The sequence below is a fragment of the Humulus lupulus genome, chromosome 7 (assembly GCF_963169125.1).
Source record: "Humulus lupulus chromosome 7, drHumLupu1.1, whole genome shotgun sequence".
NCBI lineage: Eukaryota > Viridiplantae > Streptophyta > Magnoliopsida > Rosales > Cannabaceae > Humulus > Humulus lupulus.
The window spans coordinates 103,721,192-103,731,977 of record NC_084799.1 but is presented as its reverse complement, the minus strand read 5'-3'; positions in this window follow the sequence as shown (position 1 = coordinate 103,731,977).

Sequence of the window (10,786 nt, the reverse complement as noted above, 5' to 3'; positions counted from 1 at the left end):
GGTTAGTGAAACTCATTGAACCCTAGTTCTTTGATCACTCTTCTGATTCTTATATCAATATTAGTCTAAGTGGACGTAGGTCATTACCAGATCCTGGGGCCGAACCACTATAAAAATTCTTGTGTGATTTACTGTTTTTGCCATACGTTCTTCTCTATACATTCATTCATATCAATCACATTTTGACTCCGTGTCAGTTGGCCAAATCTTGGGTCAACATTCTGGTGCTTTCATTGAGAGATTGATTTATTGCTGTTAGGAAAACTAATGGCAAAAGTTGGAAGGAAAATTGGACAGGTGGCCGCCGTTGCACCGTCAAACCCGCCACCTCCTCCTCCTGCAAGCATAGCGGAAGATGAGCCGCAACTGGATTTTGAAGAGGAGGAAATGGACGATGCGACGCTGAAGAGTACTCTGGGAGCATTGTAGGAAGAGCTGGCTAATCTAAGGGCCAGTCAAGAGACTGCCGCTGAAGTTATGGCGCGGCAGCAGCAGGAGATTGAAAGGCAGCGCGCGGAATTGAGCGAAAGGCAGGTGGAGGTGGATCGCCGCCAGAACGAAGCCATGGAAGCCCTGGAGGCAGCCTTGCTGTTGGCTAGAAATCAGGCTGCACCTGCCTCGCAGCTTGACCAACCGGTGAATGGGCCACCCCAGAGGGGTCCTAATCCGAGCCCACCGATTCAGCCTTCGAGTCCGCAAAGGCTTGAGTAGCCTCAGATGCCCCATGACGATGTCCCACAGGATCCTGAGGCGCAGCCACCATCCCAAGCTGCTCGGGGTAATCCCCCGCAACAGAGGAAGAATAGGGCCAAGCATCGGCCTCGTAGCCCTAGACGCCATAGGGATGATGGGTCGAACCTACCGAACAGAGGTTAGTACCCTCCTGGCAACAGGAGAGGCTCAGAGTTAGGCTCTGCGGTTCGAGGCCCCCCACGGCACGATGGTGCACAGGGACACCACGACTAGCGCAGACCACCCTCTAACGCTCGGGATGGTTCAGCCAGGGACGGGCATCGAGGGAACAGTCGATCTCACCATAGCCAGTCAAGGTTCAGAGATGGCCACAGATACAATGAGGCTGACTCAGGCAAGGGAAATGCCAGTGGGAGGAATGGAGAAAGAAGTAAAAGCAGAAGCCAAGTACCTCAAGGTGACCAACCAAATAGACAGGACGCTGGGGGGCAGCCCAGACAAAATAATGTCTTCAACCGGCTCGGTGGTAGCGAGCGGCGAAGAAGAGAAGAGGACCTGAGAGATGTACTCAATGATCGCCGCGAGAGACACGGCGAGAACGTCCCCCCAGCAACAGAGGCCACCGCGATTCCTACCGCAGTACAGGCCCAGATAAACGCACTCAACCAGGCTGTTCAGCAGCTGGTCGGAGGAAGGACTTCTTACATCGACCACGATAGGAGGAAAGGCACTCCTTTCGTCCAAAGAATAGCTAACGCCGAAACTCCCCGCAAATTCAAGATGCCTACACTCCCAAACTTTGATGGATATGGGGACCCAGTCTCACATGTGAATAAGTTTGAGATTCAGATGGACATTCAGAAAGTGTCCGAAGACGCTCGGTGCAGGATCTTCCCTGCAACACTTTCTGAAGCAGCGCAGGAGTGGTTCTTTAAGTTCCCGCCTGCAAGCATAGTTTTCTGGGAAATGTTCATAAGGGAGTTCTACAGACAGTTCTATGCGGGTCGTGTGCACCCAACCGAAGCAAACCAGCTAGTCGAAATTCGTCAGCAGGACGGGGAGTCAGTGAAGGATTACGTCCAGCGCTTTATGCGAGCGGTAGCTGGAGCAAAAACAATAGGAGCGAAGGCAAGATGATGGCCATTACTGCAGGGGTTAAACATTGCTCTCCCCTCTGGAAAAGTCTCTGAAAGGAAGGAGTTAGAACAACCCAGGAGTTCTTGGACCGAGCTGATCGTTACATCAAGCTCGAAGAGGCCATTGCTGATGATGGAAAACCCTCGAGCAAGGGTAAGAAGGCCGCCGAGCCCGCCAAAGCCGCCAATGGTTCCAAACCCAATGGCAACGGCAAAGGCAACTGAAACGGCAACGGTAATGGCAAGAATGGTGGAAAACGGTTGTATAACGAGCCTTCCACCTCCGACAACAAACGAGCCAAGGGTAATCGTTATGAACCTAGGTTCACTAACTACACTGCCCTCGTTAAGTCTCGGGGAGAGGTTTACCAGGCCACAAGCTCTAGTGTGCCTTACAAGAAACCTGGACCCATTCGAAAGGACATTTCGAAAAGAGACACTACCAAGTTCTGTCGTTACCATAACGACTACGGACATGACACTAATGAGTGCAACCAGTTAAAAGACGAAATCGAGTTCCGTATTAGACAAGGACACTTGAGAAGATACGTACGGGCCTCGGGAAATTCCCAACGAGAAGCTCCAGGTGGCAACGAGCAGGTGTCCACACGCCAACGCTCGCCACCATTACAGCCTGTCCCCGTGGCTGGAACACTCTTAACCATCTGTGGAGGCCCGCACCTCACGGGAAATAGCGGAAAGGCCAGAGAACGATATGCCCGGACTCTACGCCATGACCAGGACATCGAGATGATGACTGTGGAGGACCGTGCACCAAAAAAGGCTCGATCAGAGGAAGGTGAGATAACCTTCTCTGATGACGATGCCCAGCACGTCCGGTTCCCACATTCCGATCCGCTGGTCGTGGACATCCAAATGGCCAATATGATGGTGAAGAGGGTACTAGTCGATACAGGAAGTTCAGTGAACATCCTGTATAAGTCAACACTGGAACGCATGAAATTGTCCATAAAGGACTTGGAGCCCTGCAATCAGACGATATATGGCTTCTCTGGAGAAGGACTCGCCCCAGCCGGAATGATCAAACTTCCAGTAACGACGGGTATAGTGCCTGCAACAAGGACATTACTCGCCACTTTTGTAGTGGTCGATTGTCCTTCGGCGTACAACGCCGTTATCGGAAGGCCCATACTGGTTGATTTACGGGTCGTCATCTCTATGTGGCACCTAGCAATGAAGTTCCCAACGGACGCGGGGGTAGGACGCATTTTAGGAAACCAAAGGGAAGCCAGGGAGTGCTACAACGCCTCGATCACAAAGGCGAAAAGTGGAACGTCGAGGAGCACCACCCCAGACCGATTGCAGATGGAAGTAGATACGCAAGCCCAATCAGGTGGTGAAGTCACCAAATAGGGTGTTGCCCAAAGTGAGGATGGAGATTTGGATCCTCGCTTTGCAGATTTTGAAGAGAATGTTGGACCCGTCGAAGACCTGGAAGAGGTCCAACTCGACAAAGAAGACCCGACCAGAGTCGTGAAGGTTGGGAAGAACTTAGAACCTACCACGAAGCATGCACTGGTGGAATTCTTGCGAAGGAACCAGGAAGTTTTCGCCTGGTCGCACAAAGACATGGTGGGGATAGATCCTACGGTAATCAGCCATGTCTTGAACATAGATAAAACTTTTACACCCGTGCAGCAAAAGAGAAGGCTGCTCGATAAAGATAGATCAAGAGCCTTGAAAGAGGAAGTCGAAAGACTTAAGGAGAATGGGTTTATAGGGGTGGCATTTTATCCATCGTGGGTCTCAAATCCGGTGCTGGTCCCCAAGCCTAACGGCAAGTGGCGGACCTGTGTGGATTTTACAGACCTCAATAAAGCCTGCCCAAAAGACTGCTTCCCACTCCCAAAAATTGACCAGCTGGTCGATGCGACTGCAGGAGATGAGATCCTCTCGTTCATGGATGCATATTCAGGCTACAACCAGATTAGTATGCATCCCCCTGATGAGGATCACACCAGCTTTCGGACCGATACGGGCTTATATTGTTACAAAGTCATGCCCTTCGGACTAAAAAACGCAGGTGTGACTTACCAACGGCTAGTCAACCACATGTTTAAGGAGCTGATCGGTGCAAACATGGAGGTATATGTGGATGACATGCTGGTAAAGTCTAAAAAGGCAGAAGAACATGTGAGGGATCTACAAGAGTGCTTTAATGTGTTAAACAAGTACCAGATGAAGTTGAATCCCCTCAAATGTTCCTTTGGAGTCGGATCAGGGAAGTTTTTGGGGTTTATAGTGAATTCAAGGGGAATCAAGGCCAACCCTGACAAGATAAAAGCCCTGATCGACATGAAGTCGCCGGAGAAGATCAAGGATGTACAAAGTTTGACCGGAAGGATCGCTGCCCTGAGTAGATTTATTTCGAAATCAACTAACAAATGTGTCCCTTTCTTCAATCTACTCAGGGGCAATAAGAAGTTTGAATGGACGGGAGACTGCGAGAAAGCATTCCAAGCCTTGAAAGCTCATATGGCGCAACCCCCCATCTTGTCAAAACCGATCGAAGGAGAAACTTTGTTTATTTATCTGGCGATTACTGAAGTTGCTGCTAGTGCGGTACTTGTATGGAAAGAAGAAGGCATACAGAAAGCAGTCTACTATGTCAGCAAGAGGCTAATCGGTGCAGAATTAAGATATCTGCCAATCGAAAGGTTAGCATATTGCTTAATACTAGCCTCCAGGAAGTTGCGTCCTTACTTCCAAGCCCATCCTACCACAGTTCTAACCGACCAGCCCCTTCGGCAAGTCCTCCAAAAACCTGAGGCGGCTAAGCGATTGTTAAAATGGGCAGTCGAACTAGGGCAGTTTGATATAACGTATTCACCACGAGCAGCAATAAAGGGACAAGTCTTGGCCGATCTTGTTGCAGAGTTCACCGAACTCCCAGACAGTGAGCAGTGCGAACAGCCTGAAGCGCCCATGCCTCAAGACAAAACTCCTTCGTGGAAGCTATTCACGGATGGTTCATCCAACGAATCCCACGCTGGAGCGGGAGTGATATTGATAACACCGGAAGGGCATCGATTTCACTGCGCAATCAGGTTCGACTTCACCGCGTCAAACAATGAAGCAGAATACGAAGCACTCCTCGCTGGATTGAGAATGGCCAAAGATATTAGCATAAAGAAGCTTGGTGTTTATAGTGACTCACAGCTAGTCGTGAATTAGGTCCTGGGAGAATATCAAGCACGAGGCTTAAAGATGATGGCCTACCAGAATAAAATGAAGGATTTGCTAGCCCAGTTTACAAAGTAAACCCTCCAGCAAATTCCGCGAGACCAGAATTCGAATGCAGATGCCCTGGCTAAACTCGCGAGCGCAAAGGATGCAGTCACCTTGAACATAGTTCCAGTAGAAAGACTGAATAAGCCGAGCATAGAAGCGGCCGAAGCCAATATGGAGATTCGTCTAGAAGATACATGGATGGCGCCTTACTTGGAGTATCTGACGAATGGTACACTGCCAGCAGATAGAAACAAAGCCAGAACTCTGCAAAGGCGAGCCGCTAGGTACATACTGGTCGATGGTGTTATGTACTGAAGAGGATATTCAATGCCATTACTCAGGAGCGTTACACCAGAAAAAGCCAAGGAACTCATGAAGGAGGTGCATGAAGGCTTCTGCGGGGATCACGCTGGGGGGCAAAGTTTGGCAAAAAAGATTCTAAGGCAAGGCTACTTGTAACTCCCCAAATTCACTAATAAGGCTTAAGGGCCTTGATTAGTGTGCCAAGAGGGCATTACTGGAATAATTGTGATTTAATGAGTTATTATATGTTTAATGATGCTTATATGATAATTGATTATATTATGTGGTAATACGATATGTGATATATGCGAGAACCACATTATGATGTGGATAAATCTGCAGCCGGCGACTCGAGGTGATCCTAGGGCTAGATAGCAGGAAAAGTCACAACGGGGCATTATAATTGACTTTGGACAAGTCAGGGGTATTTTAGGTATCGGGTAGTGATTTAGACTATCGGGTGATGAAAATAAATAATTGGAGATATATTTGAGGTTAGGATTTCTAGGCGGGATTATTGGGGGATTTTACCGTTTTGGCCTCGGGGACGCTTCCGGCACCCCGAGCTTTGGGATTAGTTTAATAAACTAAGGGTATACTTGGAAGACTTAGGAAGATACTAGACAGAAAATTATAAACCGACCTTAACTTTCCTTCTCTCTCTCTTTTCTCTTGGCTAAGGAAGAACCTCTGAATTTGAGAGGAAATAGCTGGAATTGAGCTGTGTTTTTGGGAATTGAAGGGAATAAATAGGAGGATTAGCTCAGGAACTGATCAAGGTCTGAGCTAGTGCTAAGGTAAGTATTGAATTTTCGTTTCTAAGGTTAGGAATTCAAAGAAAATGGCTGAATCTTAAATATCTGTGGTTTTTGGAATTTAAGGTGGGATTGAGGTTTGAAATTTTGAAGATAGGTCAGGGGACTCTTGGAGAATCGATTCTACAGCTGAGGTAAGGTTTAATTTAAAGTTTGATGGTTGAATTTGAGAGTTTTCATGGCTAGTTTTGAGTTTTGTGGGTTTGAAATTTCAGAAATTAGAATTGGAATTTTAGTGAGTCTTAGGCTGGATTTCTGGTTGGATGACGTTGTTTTAATCATTCTAATGTTGTTAATATTAATTGGTTTTGAGTTAGGGGCTTTGGGGTGGCTTAAGGTGAGGTTTAAGGATTGAAAATGGTGGTTTTTTCTGGGTTCGAAGGGTTGAGCCGCGACATGGTTCTTGGAGAGCCGCGGCCCTTCGAAATGGTTGCATGCTGAAGAAGAAGGGCGGGCCGCGGCATGGCCTAAGCAATGCCGCGGCCCTTACCTATTTTTGAGCCTTTGGGGGTTCAGTTTGGGGGCCATGCCGCGGCATGGGTGGCCTATGCTGCGACGCTTAAGGGATTTTGGGATTTTAAGATTTTAGACTTGGAAATTTAACCTAAGATGCTCGGGGTTGAGTCTTTTACTATATTTGGTGAAGTTCAATGTTCTGAGTACTAGAACTTGGCTTAGAAACTCATTTAAGGTTGTTAATGGTGTCTTCCCTCATGGTTGTGACTAGGTGACTAGCTAGGACTCGAGGATCGGATCGCGCTCAAGGAGTGTCGCCCATAGCTAATTCATCTGAAAGCTAAAGGTAAGAAGACTGCACCCGGTTGTATGTTTGTGATGGGACTAAGTGCTCCCGAGAATTGTATCGTGTCAATGATGGTATTACGCCATGGGACATGTAAAAGCGGCCTAAGAGTGTCGTGCATGATATTAGCGCACAGGGCGCAGATTGGCCACTGGTAGCCAAAGACAACGGGATAACAACGGGGGCAGCCTGAGGGCGCCAGCCTTAGTTATCATTTGTAAACTGTAAATGACGTGAATTGATATGCTTATTATTTGAAATACCTGATTATACCGATTGATGACATGGTTGGGATTATGTAGTGCGATGTGAGATGTTGACTTGTTACTAATTGCTTATGCTTTGTTGTTGTTGTGTTTTCTTGCTGGGCCTTGGCTCACGGGTGCTACGTGGTGCAGGTAAAGGCAAGGGCAAGCTGGACCAAGCCTGAGGTGGAGAGCTCTGAGGTGAAATGTACATAGCCAGCTGTTCGATCGCCATGGTCGAGGAGTGAGTCAGGACAGGGATTACCTAACTGCTCGTTTTGCCTTAGTATGGCAGGTTTATGTATTTGAACCTTGTAACTTTTGTAAACGGCCTTTAAACTAATATTTTTGGGATCCCGTGTTAGTGAACAATGTTTCTTAATGAAAATGTAGCTTTTGAGACCAAAATATCTTAAACCCTAGTTCCTTTACAGTTTCGTAGACACGCTTTCAACTAATAGACTTGACTAGCAAGTCTGGCACTTTCCAAACACACAGTGTAACGGTCTTGGCTATCCAGGGCGTTACACTACTTCTGGCCAACAATGAACGAGGATTCGATGGAGTATGTACGAAGATGCGACAAATGTCAAAGGTTCTCCAAGATTTCACGAGTAGCTCCAAATGAACTAAAACAGATGCAGAGCCCATGGCCTTTCGCAGTATGGGGGATAGATTTGATTGGATCCCTGCCTGCAGGGAAAGGCAGAGTAAAGTACGTAGTTGTGGCAGTTGATTACTTCACCAAATGGGCCGAAGCTGAACCACTCGCAACCATCACGACCAAGAAAGTTCTTGACTTCGTCATCAAGAACATTGTATGCCGGTATGGTCTGCCCAGAAAGATAGTTTCAGACAACGGGACCCAGTTTGACAGCGACTTATTCACCGATTTCTGCGAAAGGCATGGAGTTATTAAAAGCTTTTCTTCAGTCGCACACCCCCAAGTGAATGGGCAAGTAGAAGCCGTGAACAAAACTCTTAAAGACACCCTGAAGAAAAGACTTGAAGAAGCTAAAGGAGCGTGGCCAGAGCAGCTGCCTGAAGTCCTATGGTCGTATAGAACGTCCCACCGAACAGCAACAGGCCATACCTCATTTTCCTTGGCCTATGGATATGAGGCCATGTTGCCTGTCGAGTTAGATCTCCCCTCACATCGACGCTTAACTTACGACCAGGATCAGAACAGCCAGCTAATGATGGGCTCCCTAGACACAATCGACGAGATGCGAGAGAAATCTCAACTCCGAGTTGCTGCTTACCAGCAAAAAGTCGCCCGGTACTTTAACTCCAAAGTTAAAGAAAGAAAATTCAACGTCGGTGACTTAGTGCTACGATGAGTTTTCTTAAATACCCGCGACCCCACTGCTGGAGTGCTCGGACCTAATTGGGAAGGACCTTACCAGATTGAAGAAGTTCTTCACCCAGGCACATACAAACTTGCACGCTTAAACGGAGATCTCGTTCCACGTTACTAGAATGGAGAACACCTGCGCAAGTATTATCAATAAGCAATCCTTTTTAAAGGACTGGCTTGTGTAAAGATTTTCAATTTTTTACAAGTTTTGCAAAGAGGGTTAGCCACGCTGTATGGCTAACTGCTCGTATATGTAAGGTTCTACTATAGAATCACTCGTAAAGACATGTTTAGTCCATTTTTAATACGAGATTATAAGGGACTGTGCACAGCCAGTCATTCTTGCCAACCTTTGTGAATTTACATTTGCAAGTATTTGTTCATTACGTGTGTTGTTTTGCTGTATTATAAGTATCATTTTTCACACGAACAGGAATGTTCGAACAGGTCATGGTCAAGGCAAGTGACCAAGGACCTAAAAGCTCCTCGATCACTTGGGGGGCATATAAGGCACATCGATAGCAAAGCATACTCTCAAGGTATGTAAACACATGACAAAATGAGTGAAAGCATGCTACAGTACTTAGAGTATTTTTCAAAATTTATGTTTTGTTAAATCATGCCAAAGTACTATGCTGAGTTCGGTCATTCGGACAAGTGTTATAATAAGTAAAAATATTATAGCATCAAGCTTTAAGCTTTTACACCGCAAGCATCGTTGCTTGGATGTAACTGTTCAAGTAAAAGAAAAACGATTTACTGCCCGTGCAGCAAAGTTTAAAAAAGAAACTATTGTCTTTACATCACGACCCGTGGGTCGTATGTCCAAAAAGAAAGAAAAAATATAAGAGAAAATTCTAAGAGGCATTCGGGGCCGGAGGGTCCTGGGCAGCATCCTGGTTGGTCGCGTCCTCGAAAACTTCTTCTTCTTCCACACCAGCGATGCTTGGAGAGGCAGGGGTTGCAGCTCTCGCCTCCTCTTCGGCCAGTTGGGCAGCGCATCGAGCCAACTCAGCAGTTCTGACTTCCTCTGAAAGGTAACTAAAGTCAGCACCCTGATTATGTTTCCAGAAGTTGTAGAAACATTGGAGTGTCCTCCTCTTGTACTTTTCCAGATTCTTGGAGTTGTCAAGCTCCAACTGCTTCACCTTGCCCCCGAGAGTGACAATAGCCTCATCCTTAGACTTGAGTACCTCTCCCAAATGCTTGATTTCGCGAAGATGGGCTTGGTTGAAATCTCGATACTCCTGCCTCAACTTGACTGCAGCACTCTTCGCAGCTTCAGCCTCTGATAGCTTAGTCACCGCCGCATCCCTCTCTCGGACCATTGCCTCCAACTCCTTGGCATGCCTAGCCTCAGCAGCCGAAAGCTCCTCGGCCGCCTTCACCTGATACCTCTCGATGGCCTTTGCCTTAGCCTGCTCGAGGTAAGCCTGGGCTCGGGTACGAGCAGTAGTGGCAGACAGCAAGGCCTGTAAATAAAGCAAAAAGGAGTTAGAACTTATCATGAGGACTAAAAGACTAAAGCTTGAAATACAAAGAAGTACTTACGCTGGAGATTTCGTTCAGAGCCCTGTTCAGGATCTGGTCGACTGGTAGGTCTTCAGCTTCGACCATTGCAACTCTAACATGGTCGCCTTTGCCGATGCGATCGAGACGATCCCTGGTAGATCGAATGGCACGGCTCATGAGTCTGGCCCCAAGAGCTTCTTCACGAGTAAGCTGCTCTCCGGCAGGCGCGGCTGGAGGTTTCGACGGGGCAGGGGGAGTCTGCTGCTCAGAAAGAACTGGAGGAGGGGTAGAAGTTTTCCCTGTTGGCGCAGGACTTTGTCCTGTTGGCGTGTCCTGAGGAAGGTCTTCTGTTCGACCCATCTTGGCTGGAGGGCGTCGGCTGGATTCACCAGTTCTCTTCTTAGGCTTCTGTTGGAGTTGAGGAACCTCCTCTTCATCCTCGGCCTAGTACATGTCGAAGATGTTGGGAGTAGACATATCTACATGTAGGTAAACACAGCAAGTTAATAAGAAAGGAGGCAGGTGAAAGTATGTTATACAACTGAAAGGAGGTAACAAAGTAAATACCCGAGCTACAACTACTGGTCGCTACACTATTGACTCTATTAGTCATATACTCATTATCTGGCATGAAGAAGTCTGGCCCTAGATTTGGAGCATATGTAAAGCTA